A 14,672-nucleotide genomic window follows, 5' to 3' on the forward strand; every position below is an offset into this window, starting at 1 on the left:
CAGCTCAATGTTGAAGGCCTTACCACCACTAAGCTCAAAGTCATCGAAGGGAAATGTTAACCTTCACGTGGTCCACCCTGTTTCGACGAATGCAATCAACCTGGCATGCACAAACAGATAGACAATAGACAATAGACAATAGGTGCAGGAATAGGCCATTTGGCCCTTCGAGCCAGCACCGCCATTCGATGTGATCATGGCTGATCATCCCCAATCATTACCCCGTTCCTGCCTTCTCCCCATATCCCCTGACTCCGCAATTTTTAAGCCCTATCCAGTTCTCTCTTGAAAGCATCCAGAGAACCCGCCTCCACTGCCCTCTGAGGCAGAGAATTCCACAGACTCACCACTCTCTGTGAGAAAAAGTGAGAAAATGATCAAACAGAACAAGTTGTCTTCCAACGTTAGGCCGTGCACGCCATACGCAAGAAGAAGAACAACATCAAAGCTCTCTACAGCACACAGTCAACCTTGGAAAGTGTTGCAGTGAAAGATCAGCATCATGAGACGCCTTTGTCTGAGTTAATGATCTTTCAATAGCAGTTGTTCTTTGGTTCAATGCGTGTCCTGCTATCAGTCCACTGAGCACTGTGCTGTGTTACGCAATTGTCCAGGCTCAACTTTAGCAAAACCCACTGCGACGTTGCCATGACCTTCTTGATAAGTGCACACACTGGAGAATAGATTATCGGCATGGGCATGGCAGGCCGAAGGACCTCTACTGTGCTTGATCATTCAATTAAAACCGACAGAGTGCTGGAGTAACTCAGCGGGTCAGGCAGCATCTGTGGAGAACATGGATAGGTGACGTTTCACAGAGTGCTGGAGTAACTCAGCGGGTCAGGCAGCATCTCTGAAGAAAATGGATAGGTGGCGTTTTGGGTCTGGACCCTGCTTCAGACTGAATGTACTGGGTGAGGTGGAGAAAGGTGGAAGGCATGTGGGGACAGATAAAGTTTGGCAAGTGATAGGTGGAACATTGGTCAAAGTCCGGAGTTGTGAGGGAGGAGGGGTATAGGGACAGGTTGTGCTGGGAAAAATTCCCTGGGGAGGGGGTTGTTTGGGTCAGAAGGGATGAGTGAACCAAGGAGTTGCAGAAGGAGCGGTTCTGTGGAAGGAGGAATGGGGTGGAGATGGGAATGGTGATGGGATCACGTTGGAGGTGAGGGAAATGTCAGAGGATGCTGTGTTGGATGTGGGGGCTGGTTGCTGTAAGGTGAGGAATAGAGAAACTCCATCCTTTCTCTGTCTGGTGGGATATGAGGATCTGGGGAAAAAAACAGGAACAGGGTACTGATTTGGGATGATCTGGCATGATCACATTGACAATAGACAATAGGTGCAGGAGGAGGCCATTCGGCCCTCCGAGCCAGCACTGCCATTCAATGTGATCATGGCTGATCATCCACAATCAATACTCCGTTCCTGCCTTCTCCCCATATCCCCTGACTACACTATCTTTAAGACCCCTATCTAACTCTCTCTTGAAAGCATCCAGAGAACCTGCCTCCACCGCCCTCTGAGGCAGAGAATTCCACAGACTCACCATTCTCTGTGAGAAAAAGTGTTTCCTTGTCTCCGTTCTAAATGGCTTATTCCTTATTTTTAAACTGTGGCCCCTGGTTCTGGACTCCCCCAACATCGGGAACATATTAGCGTGTCCAAGCCCTTAACAATCTTGAATGTTTCAATGAGATTCCCTCTCATCCATCTAAACTCCAGAGTGTACAAGCCCAGCCGCTCCATTCTCTCAGCATATGACAGTCCCGCTATCCCTGGAATTAACCTTGTGAACCTACGCTGCACTCCCTCAATAGCAAGAATGTCCTTCCTCAAATTAGGGGATCAAAACTGTACACAATATTCCAGGTGTGGTCTCACTAGGGCCCTGTACAACTGCAGAAGGACCTCTTTGAATGGCGGTGCTGGCTAGAAGGGCTGAATGGCCTACTCCTGCACTATGTTTCTATGGGACGGGGAGCAAGAGAGAAACTAAGGACACAGAAAAGACACGTGTGAGGGTCCCATCTTTGAGAGAATGGAGCAACCCATGTTCCCTAAAGAATGAGGACATCTCCAATGACTGGTATTTAGTTCTAGTTTAGTTTAATTTTGTTTGCTTTATTATTGTGACGTATACCGTAAGGCTTTTGTTTGTGAGCTTTCCATTCAGAGAAAAGACTGTACATGACTCATGATACAGACACTGGATAATGGGAATACATTTTAATGTAAGATAATGTCCAGTAGAGTCCGATTAAAGATCGTCCAAGGGTCCTCCAATGAGCTAGTTCGGAGGTCAATATGGTAGGTTCCCGATGTTGGGTGAGTCCAGAACCAGGGGCCTCAGTTTAAGAATAAGGAGTAAGCCATTTAGAACGGAGACGAGGAAACACTTTTTCTCACAGAGAGTGGTGAGTCTGTGGAATTCTCTGCCTCAGAGGGCAGTGGAGGCCGGTTCTCTGGATGCTTTCAAGTGAGAGCTAGATAGGGCTCTTGAAGATAGCGGAGTCATAGAAACATAGAAACATAGAAACATAGAAACATTAGGTGCAGGAGTAGGCCATTCGGCCCTTCGAGCCTGCACCGCCATTTAATATGATCATGGCTGATCATCCAACTCAGTATCCCGTACCTGCCTTCTCTCCATACCCTCTGATCCCCTTGGCCACAAGGGCCACATCCAACTCCCTCTTAAATATAGCCAATGAACTGGCCTCAACTACCCTCTGTGGCAGAGAGTTCCAGAGATTCACCACTCTCTGTGTGAAAAAAGTTCTCCTCATCTCGGTTTTAAAGGATTTCCCCCTTATCCTTAAGCTGTGACCCCTTGTCCTGGACTTCCCCAACATCGGGAACAATCTTCCTGCATCTAGCCTGTCCAACCCCTTAAGAATTTTGTAAGTTTCTATAAGATCCCCTCTCAATCTCCTAAATTCTAGAGAGTATAAACCAAGTCTATCCAGTCTTTCTTCATAATACAGTCCTGACATCCCAGGAATCAGTCTGGTGAACCTTCTCTGCACTCCCTCTATGGCAATAATGTCCTTCCTCAGATTTGGAGACCAAAACTGCACGCAATACTCCAGGTGTGGTCTCACCAAGACCCTGTACAACTGCAGTAGAACCTCCCTGCTCCTATACTCAAATCCTCTTGCTATGAAAGCCAACATACCATTCGCTTTCTTTACTGCCTGCTGCACCTGCATGCCTACCTTCAATGACTGGTGTACCATGACACCCAGGTCTCGCTGCATCTCCCCCTTTCCCAATCGGCCACCATTTAGATAATAGTCTGATTTCCCGTTTTTGCCACCAAAATGGATAACCTCACATTTATCCACATTATACTGCATCTGCCAAACATTTGCCCACTCACCCAGCCTATCCAAGTCACCTTGCAGTCTCCTAGCATCCTCCTCACACCTAACACTGCCCCCCAGCTTAGTGTCATCCGCAAACTTGGAGATATTGCCTTCAATTCCCTCATCCAGATCATTGAATTGAATTACCTTTATTGTCATTCAGACCTTACGGTCTGAACGAAATTTTATATGTCCCTTGATATATAGAGTCAGGGGATATGGGGAGAAGGCAGGAATCGGGTACTGATTGGAGATGATCAGCCATGATCATGGTGAATGGCGGTGCTGGCTCGAAGGGCCGAATGGCCTACTCCTGCACCTATTGTCTATTGACCGCTCTCTAGTTGGTGGTGGTTCAGTTGCCTGATAACAGCTGGGAAGAAACTGTCCCTGAATCTGGAGGTGTGCGTTTTCACACTTCTGTACCTCTTGCCTGATGGGGAACGGGAGAAGAGGGAGTGGCCGGGGTGCGACTCATCTGTGATTATGCTGCTGGCCTTGCCGAGGCAGCGTGAGGTGTCGATGGAGTCAATGGAAAGTTGGTTGGTTTGTGTGGAAGATTGACACGAATGTAGTAACTCAGCGGGACAGGCAGCATCTCTGGAGAGAAGGAATGGGTGACGATTCGGGCTGAGACCCTTCTTCAGACCCGACCCGAAATGTCATCTATTCATTTTCTTCTGAGATGCTGTCTGACCCGCTGAATTACTCCAGTATTTTGTGTCTATCTTTGGTTTCAACCAGCATCTGTAGGGGGGGGGGGGGGGGGGGGGGATGGGAACCAATGTGGAGACAGAGGAGGGGAGGACAGAAGCAAAAGGTAGAAGGGAGATAAGAAAAACAAATCTGAAAGATTTGTGTCTTAATGTGAGGAGTATTCGTAACAAGGTGGATGAATTGAACGTGCTGTTAGTAGTTAAGGGATATGATATAGTTGGAATTACGGAGAATTGGTATGGGTAGAACCGTGAAATAGCCAAGATGCATAGCAGATGCAGTATAATGTGGATAAATGTGAGGTTATCCACTTTGGTGGCGAGAACAGGAAGGCGAGACCTGGGTGTCCTTGTACATCAACAAGTCCTACAGTACGATTGTTACACCTAAGGTACTGGAAGAGAGAAGGTGGGAGACAATGAGAAAGGGAGGGAAGCATGGAATTCCAACGTCCCCGGGTGGTGTACCTCTTGTAAACAGGTTCATCCGCTTAGAAGCTGTTGGGACAGAAGGCGTGAGCGGCGGACTGGCTTGCGATGCGAATAGGGCTGTTGAGCCAAAACCAAAAAGGCCTAAGGCAGGCAAGGCCATTGTAGTGGGAGACACCATTGTGAGAGGTACGGACAGGGGGTTCTGCGGCAACAGACGGGATCGAGGATGGTGTGCTGCCTTCCCGGCGCCAGGATCCAGGATGTCACGGACAGAGTGCAGAAAATCCTCAAGGGCGAAGATGAACATCCGGAAGTGGTAGTGCATGTCGGCACAAACGATGTCGGAAAGAAGGGGATGAATATTCTGCAGCGTGACTTTAGAGAGCTCGGAAAAATGTTGAAAAGCAGGACCTCCAGGGTTGTTATCTCCGGTTTGCTTCCAGTTCCCCGTGCTGGCGAGAGCAGGAACAGGGAGATACGGGACCTGAACGTGTGGCTGAGGAACTGGTGCACGGGGCAGGGATTTAGATTCTTAGATCACTGGGATCTGTTTTGGGGTAAGGGGGAACTGTACAAAAGGGACGGATTGCATCTTAACAGGTGTGGGACCAGCATTCTGGCAGGCAGGTTTGCCACTGCTACACGGGTGGTTTTAAACTGAATAAGGGGGGTGGGGTGTTGAATGGGATAGTGGAGGATGGAGTTAAAGGGAAAGGGTTTCTTAAATGTGTGAGCGTAGAGACCGAGGGGTGTAAAATGAGGGTAGAAGAAATAGGTAGCAAGGTGAAAAGTAAAAGTGGCAGGCAGACAAATCCAGGGCAAAAATCAAAAAGGGCCACTTTTCAACAATTGTATAAGGGGTAAGAGTGTTGTAAAAACAAGCCTGAAGGCTTTGTGTCTCAATGCAAGGAGCATTCGTAATAAGGTGGATGAGTTGAATGTGCAGATAGCTATTAATGACTATGATATAGTTGCGATTACGGAGACATGGCTCCAGGGTGACCAAGGCTGGGAGCTGAACATCCAGGGATATTCAATATTCAGGAGGGATAGACAGAAAGGAAAAGGAGGTGGGGTAACGTTACTGATTAGAGAGGGGATTAATGCAATGGAAAGGAAGGACATTAGTTTGGAGGATGTGGAATCGGTATGGGTAGAGCTGCGAAACACTAAGGGGCAGAAAACGCTGGTGGGTGTTGTGTACAGGCCACCTAACAGTAGTAGTGAAGTTGGAGATGGTATCAAACAGGAAATTAGAAATGCGTGTGACAAAGGCAAAACAGTTATAATGGGTGACTTCAATCTACATATAGATTGGGTGAATCAAATTGGCAGGGGTGCTGAGGAAGAGGATTTCTTGGAATGTATGCAGGATAGTTATCTAAATCAACATGTAGAGGAACCAACGAGAGAGCAGGCTATTTTAGCCTGGGTATTGAGTAATGAGGAAGGGTTAGTTAGCAATCTTGTTGTACGTGCCCCCTTGGGCAAGAGTGGCCATAATATGGTTGAGTTCTTCATTAGGATGGAGAGTGACATTGTTAATTCAGAAACAATGGTTCTGAACTTAAAGAAAGGTAACTTTGAGGGTATGAGACGTGAATTGGCCAAGATTGACTGGAAATTTTACTTCGGAGTCACGTGAGTTATTTGTGACAGCACCCCATGCTTTAAACATGAACCATTGGAATTTGTATCGAATATATTCACCAAAACTACAAAAGATGGTGAATGTAGCATCATCATTGATCTAATATCACTAAATAATCTGTTGAGTATATACACTTTAAGATGGAGACGGGTTTTGTCACTGCCAGACATCTGATCTCCAAAGGATACCTATGGGGAGCATTGATATGGAAGATGCTAACTATCTTATACCTATACACTAGGATCATTATAGATACCTAAAAAATTTTACCTGGATAATGGATATCCCGGTTAGGGCAACTATGGGAGCATAGAGCATTCCCTATGGTCTAACCTCAGGCCTAAACTATTATAAATATTACAAAAATGGCCATGAAAAAATTAAGAAACAAGCATAATCATGGCATATAGTGGATGATATCCTCATATTAGGGGAAACAAAGGAATTAGCTGTGGCAGCAGTTCTAGCTACGAAACAGCTCCCTAAAGCTCTGAGGTTTATCCCACGCCCAGATAAACCAGAATTGAAGCGTTAACTACCATGGATTATCTGGGTTTCAATAATAATTCCGTCCATATGACTGTTACTTTGCCAAGGTACTTGGGTCACTATAATCAAATCACCAATGTACCCACTGAAGCTATATCACAATTACGGTGGTGGGCAGACATATATTTGGCATAGTTTTCAGCCCTACTATCATCACCAATCCCAACTTGGTTATTAAAAACCGATGCCAGTACTTTAGGCTGGGGAGCAACTAAACTCCATATCCAGCACAGGTAACAGATGGACCAATTCACAAACATCGTTACTACACATACCGGGCATCAACTACTTGGGATTGGTGATCGCCTATTGGGCTAAAAAGCATATGCATTTCAAATGCAGCACGTACATATGTGGTTACGGATTGATAATACTATGGTGGTGGCTTATATCAACCATATGGGGAGCATAATAATCATTATTGTGCAACAAATTGGTCAAACAAATCTGGCAATGGTGTGTCAAAAGACATTTTAACTATCAGCTGCCTATGTCTTAGGAAGCTAGAACAAAGTGGGAGACACCATGTCACGGGGTAAAATTTATGATAACATTGAATAGATGTCAAACCCAAGATATCTGCTAAAGGTATTAAGCAGTTTGAAAGCCAGATATCAATTTGGTTGCACAAGACGGAATCACCAGTAACCTATGTATGTGACTTAGGAACCAGATTAGAGGCAGCAGCGATAGATGCCTACACGCTGGAAGGGGGAATTTCTGCTTTGCCTTCCTCCCTTCTGCCTCATCAGACGGGCACTTCGCAATACAGATGGGATCTGTCTCCGAGACATTGAACGTGCCCGACCGGCCTACACAGCCATGGTTCCCAGTTCATCACGACACGGTGGGCGAGTCACCTATGGATTTCCCTAGTGGACCATGGTTGCTGACTCAACCCAGTATCAGGCACAAGCCACCCATGCCAGAAAAACATCAAACTCCTGGGTGCAGGGTTAGAATAGACCTTACCAGGGACTGGGATTATCCAAAGGAACCATTACCACCATGTCGGCATCCCTGCGAACAGTCACCAAGAGCTAACATGGGTAAAATACTGCCACAACGCAGGGACAACATACCAAACTATTCAACCACTGACGTATTGGAGTTCCTGGAACATCTACACCATGACTAAAAGGTGAGTTACAGTGCCGTAAATACAGCATGGAGCACCTTGTCTGCTTATCTAAAACAGCAGGACAGCAGAGCATGGAGGTATACCTATGTATGGGATATCGGTGTGATATTGACATATCTCAGAGAATGGCACCAGCCAGATCCCTCAGCTTGCTCAATCTATATTAAAAACGCTCATGCTTATGGCTCTCGTATACGCTCACAGAGTCCAGTCACTCCATAAAACTAGACTGGATAAAATGGTGATTACCCCAGATGCATCACGTTCATATTCTAGGTCTGGTAAAAACCTAACTCGCAGGTATATGGGACTAGGCGAGATTATGAGTTCGGCACGGACTAGTAGGGTCGAGATGGCCTGTGTTTTCCGTGCTGTAATCGTTATATGGTTATATGGACCAGGAACGCCCAATTCACTGGTGGGATTCCGGGCCTACCCACCAGAGTCCAGGTTGAGTGTGGTGACCCATCTACTACAATATATAGACACAACCCACAATCTTAGAGGGAGAGGAAAGCCTATGGGTCAACCACAGAAACCCCAAGACGGGGTGCGAGCCAAACCACTCCAAGGTGGCTCAAACAGGTACTGAAAGCTGCCGGAATAGATAATAATACATATTAATCCCATTCCACTAGGGCAGCATTGATATCAGCGGCTGAACGAATGGACATCCCGGTTGACCACATTCTCAATACGGCAGAATGGTCAAGGGAACGACGTTCAGAACATTTTTTATTATAAACCGTTGATAAACCTGATTTAATTGCAGAAAGAATATTACAAACTGCAATATTAATTTAAGCTCAGGGGAGCTCTTTATGCTGTTATTGTTAACAAATACCTTTCTGTTTCTTGTGAAAGCAGATCCACTGGTTGATTACGATAACACTTCCTCCCTCAAAAACTTCGGCAGTGAGTGAAATAAAAACTGTTACACGGTTTGAAATCACAGACCTTTGAAGTCTTCACGGAATCACTCACGTGACTCCGAAGTAAAATAGTAAGATTAAACGAGTACTTACCAGTATGAAGTTTGATCTGTATTTTATGAGGAGTTACGGTGAGGTATTACGTGCCCTCCGCTCCCACCCTCAATATATAGATCAAACTAATAAACTGATGTCTCATGATCTTTACTATCTTACTTCAAATATTGTGTCTATCCTGTGATTTCACACCGCTGCTTCGAAGTATGCCGCACATGCGCACTGGGCTGGGATCTTCACGTAATACCTCACCGTAACTCCTCATAAAATACAGATCAAACTTCATACTGGTAAGTACTCGTTTAATCTTACTATTAATTCTAAAAGGGTTGACGGTGGATATGCAATGGAAGACATTTAAAGACTGCATGGATGAACTACAAAAATTGTTCATACCAGTTTGGCAAAAGAATAAAACAGGGAAGGTAGTACATCCGTGGATAACAAGGGAAATCAGGGATAGTATCAAAGTGAAGGATGATGCGTACAAATTAGCCAGAAAAAGCAGCATACCGGAGGACTGGGAGAAATTCAAAGACCAGCAGAGGAGGACAAACGGCTTAATTAGGAAAGGGAAAATAGATTATGAAATAAAACTGGCAGGGAACATAAAAACTGACTGCAAAAGTTTTTATAGATATGTGAAAAGAAAGAGATTAGTTAAAACAAATGTAGGTCCCTTGCAGTCAGAAACAGGTGAGTTGATCATGGGGAACAAGGATATGGCGGACCAATTGAATAACTACTTTGGTTCCGTCTTCACTAAGGAAGACATAAATAATTTGCCGGAAATAGCAGGGGACCGCGGGTCAAAGGAGTTGGAGGAATTGAGTGAAATCCAGGTTAGCCGGGAAGTGGTGTTGGGTAAATTGAATGGATTAAAGGCCGATAAATCCCCAGGGCCAGATAGGCTGCATCCCAGAGTACTTAAGGAAGTAGCTCCAGAGTTAGTGGATGCATTAGTAATAATCTTTCAAAACTCTTTAGATTCTGGAGTAGTTCCTGAAGATTGGCGGGTAGCAAACGTAACCCCACTTTTTAAGAAGGGAGGGAGAGAGAAAATGGGGAATTACAGACCAGTTAGTCTAACATCGGTAGTGGGGAAACTGCTAGAGTCAGTTATTAAAGATGGGATAGCAGCACATTTGGAAAGTGGTGAAATCATTGGACAAAGTCAGCATGGATTTACAAAAGGTAAATCATGTCTGACGAATCTTATAGAATTTTTCGAGGATGTAACTAGTAGCGTGGATAGGGGAGAACCAGTGGATGTGGTGTATCTGGACTTCCAGAAGGCTTTCGACAAGGTCCCACATAAGAGATTAGTATACAAACTTAAAGCACATGGCATTGGGGGTTCAGTATTGATGTGGATAGAGAACTGGCTGGCAAACAGGAAGCAAAGAGTAGGAGTAAACGGGTCCTTTTCACAATGGCAGGCAGTGACTAGTGGGGTACCGCAAGGCTCAGTGCTGGGCCCCAGCTATTTACAATATACATTAATGATCTGGATGAGGGAATTGAAGGCAATATCTCCAAGTTTGCGAATGACACTAAGCTGGGGGGCAGTGTTAGCTGTGAGGAGGATGCTAGGAGACTGCAAGGTGACTTGGATAGGCTGGGTGAGTGGGCAAATGTTTGGCAGATGCAGTATAATGTGGATAAATGTGAGGTTATCCATTTTGGTGGCAAAAACGGGAAAGCAGACTATTATCTAAATGATGGCCGATTGGGATAGGGGGAGATGCAGCAAGACCTGGGTGTCATGGTACACCAGTCATTGAAGGTAGGCATGCAGGTGCAGCAGGCAGTAAAGAAAGCGAATGGTATGTTAGCTTTCATTGCAAAAGGATTTGAGTATAGGAGCAGGGAGGTTCTACTGCAGTTGTACAGGGTCTTGGTGGAGACCACACCTGGAGTATTGCGTACAGTTTTGGTCTCCAAATCTGAGGAAGGACATTATTGCCATAGAGGGAGTGCAGAGACGGTTCACCAGACTGATTCCTGGGATGTCAGGACTGTCTTATGAAGAAAGACTGGATAGACTTGGTTTATACTCTCTAGAATTTAGGAGATTGGGAGGGGATCTTATAGAAACGTACAAAATTCTTAAGGGGTTGGACAGGCTAGATGCAGGAAGATTGTTCCCGATGTTAGGGAAGTCCAGGACAAGGGGTCACAGCTTAAGGATAAGGGGGAAATCCTTTAAAACCGAGATGAGAAGAACTTTTTTCACGCAGAGAGTGGTGAATCTCTGGAACTCTCTGCCACAGAGGGTAGTTGAGGCCAGTTCATTGGCTATATTTAAGAGGGAGTTAGATGTGGCCCTTGTGTCTAAGGGGATCAGGGGGTATGGGTAGAAGGCAGGTACGGGATACTGAGTTGGATGATCAGCCATGATCATATTGAATGGCGGTGCTGGCTCGAAGGGCCGAATGACCTACTCCTGCACCTAATTTTTATGTTTCTATCAGTAGAGTCAGGATTTTGCCATGAATGCCATGTGTCTTTTCATGCCTTTTTTTATGATTTCAGGAAGATAATGCCTTTTTCACGATTGAGTGCCTAAATCAGCCTTTTTTTGCCATTTTAACGTAACTTACGAGAAAATTTACACTACCTGGGCGAAACTCGGCTGTGAGTGGGTGCTAAGTGATTATTGGAGAGGGGTGCCTGGGAAAGGGTCCAGTCTTTGCAGACCAGAGTCATGCTTTAAGTACCCGCGTGTACGTGGCCGCGCCGCCGCCATGAAACAAAATGGCGGCGGCGCGGGCACACCGCGACGCCCTGTGTCTCCCTAGAATGGGAAAAATAGCAACGATCCCCTTAAATGCATTTCGTTGTCTCTGTACTGTACACTGACAATGACAATTAAAATTGAATCTGAATCTGAATCTGAAGTAGGTGTGAAGTGGTGATTGGGGAGGTGTAGGTGGGGAAGGATCTAGTCTTTTCAAACTGGTCAAGCTGTGAGTAGGTGTGAAGTGTTGGTTGGGGATGGGGTGTGGGGGTACCTGGGTTAAGTTTCTGTTTATCGAAACTGCAGTAGAACTCAGGGTACACAAAATTGCTGGAGAAACTCAGCGGGTGCAGCAGCATCTATGGAACGAAGGAAATAGGCGACGTTACGGGTCGAAACCCTTCTTCAGACTCATTCAGGTCGTTGGTCAGCTGATGATTGTCCAAGGAAGAGGGGGGGGGGGGTTCCTCTTGTAGCATGATTACTTGCAGGCCCTTCCACACTGAAGGGCATTGCTGAGAACTTGCTCCTCAACTTCTCAGAGTACCTTTCTGTGGCAGCTCTGATTCCTCTTCTCAGCTTGTTCTTGGCCTGCCTGCAGAGATCTGCATCCCCGCTCCTGTGGGATCTACCCCTGCAAACATCAAAATGCCTAAAGTCGAGTCAACGCCTTGTAAAAAACTGAACGATTTGGTCAGAGTGTAAGGGAGTGATATATTCTCTACAGCCAACTGTGTGCTGATTTACAAAGCATGTAAGAAAGCAGTGAATCAGGAGAAGAAATATTTTGTCTCCCAGCATGTACAGACACTTAAACATAAGTCGGCGGCAGAGAAACTGAAGGAAGGAAATACGCAAGCTTGTCTCCTCACAACATTTACTGCTGGCTCCAGTCGCAAATTTGAGTTTTCGAGTGATCTGTGCAAAGCATTCATTGATGCTGGAATTCCACTGTGGAAATCGGAAAACAAATCTCTCAGAAGTTTATTAGAGAAATACACAGAGGAACATATACCGAGCGAGTCATCATTACGGAAAAATTATGTTGACAGCAACTTCAACATTGTTGTGCAGAAAATTAGAGATGAAGTTGCACGCAACAAAATATGGATCTCAATAGACGAGACAACCAATGCTGTGGGGAGATATGTTGCCAATGTGGTCATCGATACACTGGAGACAGGTCAACCATCAAATAACTATTTGTTGACATTGGGAGTATTGGAGAAGTCAAACAGCTCAACTATTGCTCAGTTGTTTACATCTTCACTTACTGTACATTGTCCAGAAGGTATAAAACACAAGAATGTTCTTCTGATTGTGACTGATGCAGCTCCGCACATGAAAAAAGCTGTTTGTGCTCTTAAAGTTTCATTCCCAAAATGTTGCATTTGACATTCTTAGCTCACGGACTCCATAGAATTGCCGAGTACATACGTAGCTTGTTTCCAAATGTCGATCGCCTAGTTTCCAATGTCAAGAAAATCTTCCTCAAAGCACCGTCACGTGTGCAATTGTTCAAGGAATTTGAACCTGAGATTCCGCTACCTCCTCGGCCTGTTTTGACTAGGTGGGGTACTTGGCTCTTAACTGGTCATTTAATCTACTATGCTGCAAATTTTGAAAAGATAAAAAAGAAATCGTCAACTGTTTTGAAGAAGAAGAATCTGCTGCAGTCAGTGAAATCATGCAGCAAAAGTCCCTCTTGTGTTTATTACTTCCAACTTTGCAAACTTCCCACAAGCTATTACTTCCCTTGAGAAACGCGGGGAAACAGTGAATAACTTGCAGGTTTCCAATAAAGTAACTGACGATATTCGTAAAGATCCTGTCGATGTAGGTAAAGACATACAAGGAAAATGTGAGAGAGTGATTTTAGCTGACTTGAAAAAATACAAAACATAGCTAAAGTTCTCAAAGGTTGTTGTTATGCACAAGATATCAACATGAATATAGAGTTTGTAGCTTGTTTTGGGTATGTACCAGTGACCTCAGCTGGGGTAGAAAGAAGTTTTTCACATCTGAAGCATATTCTGTCTGATAGACGGCATATTTTAACACCAGATTATTTGAAAGAAATGCTAGTAATTATGTGCAACCAGGGAACTTTGGTCATTTAATGTAGTATACCTTTATAATTATCATTTTTAATCATATTTTGATGGTGGAAATAAATGCCTTTTTATGCCCTTTTTGTCAATAAATGCCTTTTATGTGCATTTTGTCTGAACATCCTGGCTCTATACATCAGCCACTGAAAGTAATCATGCAGATAGAGTAGGCAGTGAATAAAGCTAATGGTATCAAAAGAAGGAACTGCAGATGCTGGAATATCAAAGGTAGACAAAAATGCTGGAGAAAGTCAGCGGGTGAGGTAGCATCTATGGAGCGAAGGAAATAGGCAACATTTCAGGTCTGAGGAAGGGTTTTGACCCAAAACGTTGCCTATTTCCTTCGCTCCATTGATGCTGCCTCACCCGCTGAGTTTCTCCAGCATTTGTGTCCACCAAAGGTAATGGCATGTTGGCCTTCATTGCGAGAGGAGTTTAGGAGCAAGGAGGTCCTACTACAGTTGTGCAGGGCCCTGGTGAGACCACACCTGGAGTATTGTGTGCAGTTTTGTTCTCCTAAATTTGAGAAACAACGTTATTGCTATTGAGGGAGTGCAACGTAGGTTCACCAGGTTAATTCCCGGGATGGCGGGACTGACGTATGATGAAAGAATGGGTCGACTGGGTTTGTACTCACTGGAGTTTAGAAGCATGAGAGTGGATCTTTTAGAAACATATACAATTCTTAAAGGATTGGACAGGGTAGATGTAGGAAAAAATTTCCCGATGCTGGGGAAGTCCAGAACCAGGGGTCACAGTTTAAGAATAATGGGTAGACCATTTAGGACTGAGATGAGGAAAAACTTCTTCACCCAGAGAGTTGTGAATTCTCTGCCACAGAAGGTAGTGGAGGCCAATTCACTGGATGTTTTCAAGAGAGAGTTAGATTTAGCTCTTATGGCTAAAGGAATCAAGGGATATGGGGAGAAAGCAGGAATGGGGTACTGATTTTAGATGATCAGCCATGATCATATTGAA

Source organism: Leucoraja erinacea, chromosome 2 (genome assembly GCF_028641065.1).
Source record: "Leucoraja erinacea ecotype New England chromosome 2, Leri_hhj_1, whole genome shotgun sequence".
Classification (NCBI taxonomy): Eukaryota; Metazoa; Chordata; class Chondrichthyes; order Rajiformes; family Rajidae; genus Leucoraja; species Leucoraja erinaceus.